Consider the following 1,299-nt stretch of genomic DNA (forward strand, 5'->3'; position numbering starts at 1 on the left):
AGAAGAAAGAAAGAAGGAGAAGAAGAAAAGAAATGGAGGAGAGGAAGAGCGGGGTATATTCGACCAAGGTGGTAAAGAGAGGGTTGTGTTGTGTGAAAATGAAGAAGGAAGGAGGGGTTTATATAGGAGTGGGGGGTTAGGGTTCGGCCATTAGGGTTGGGTTTGGGAGTGAAAATAGTTTGAATTTGAAGGTAGGTGGGATTTTTCGGGAAGAGAGGATAGATGTGAGTGTTGAAGAGGTGATGGGGAAGAGTGATTGAGGTGATTGGTGAAGGGTATTTGGGGAAGAGAGTTATGAAAAGGTGTGAATAGGAGAGAAGAAAAGGTGGGGATCCTGTGGGGTCTACAGATCCTGTGGGGTCCACAGATCCAGTGGGGCCAAGGACTTAACATCCCTGCTCTAATTAGGCGTGTAAAATGCCCTTGCTGTGCGATCCTGGCGTTTAACGCCAGATTGCTACTTGTTTCTGGCGTTAAACGCCCAAATGTAGCCTATTTCTGGCGTTTAAATGCCAGAATACTCCTCCTCCAGGGTGTACTATTTTTAATGCTATTTTTCATTCTGTTTTTGATTTTTCAGTAGTTTTTTGTGACTCCACATGATCATCAACCTAATAAAACACGAAATAACAAAAAAAATAAAATAGATATAATTAAATAACATTGGGTTGCCTCCCAACAAGCACTTCTTTAATGTCAATAGCTTGACAGTGAGCTCGCATGGAGCTTCACAGATAATCAGAGCAGGGTTGGAACCTCCCAACACCAAACTTAGAGTTTGAATGTGGGGGTTCAACACCAAACTTAGAGTTTAGTTGTGGCCTCCCAATACCAAACTTAGAGTTTGACTGTGGGGGCTTTGGTTAACTCTGCAGGGAGAGAAGCTTTTCATGCTTACTCTCCATGGTTACAGAAGGAGATCCTTGAGTTTTAAACACAAGGTTGTCCTCATTCAGTTTAAGGACCAACTCTCCTTTGTCCACATCAATCACAGCTCTTGATGTGGCTAGGAAGGGTCTTCCAAGGATGATGGATTCATCCTCATCCTTCCCAGTATCTAGGATTATGAAACCAGCAGGGATGTAAAGGCCTTCAACCTTTACTAACACGTCCTCTACTTGTCCATAAGCCTGTTTTCTTGAGTTGTCTGCCATCTCTAAAGAGATTCTGGCAACTTGCACCTCAAAGATCCCAAGTTTCTCCATTACAGAGAGTGGCATTAAGTTTATTCCTGACCCCAGGTCACACAGAGCCTTCTCAAAGGTCAATGTGCCTATGTTACAAGGAATTAGGAATTTA

This window comes from Arachis ipaensis, chromosome B7 (genome assembly GCF_059453495.1).
Source record: "Arachis ipaensis isolate K30076 ecotype BB chromosome B7, ASM5945349v1, whole genome shotgun sequence".
Taxonomy (NCBI): domain Eukaryota; kingdom Viridiplantae; phylum Streptophyta; class Magnoliopsida; order Fabales; family Fabaceae; genus Arachis; species Arachis ipaensis.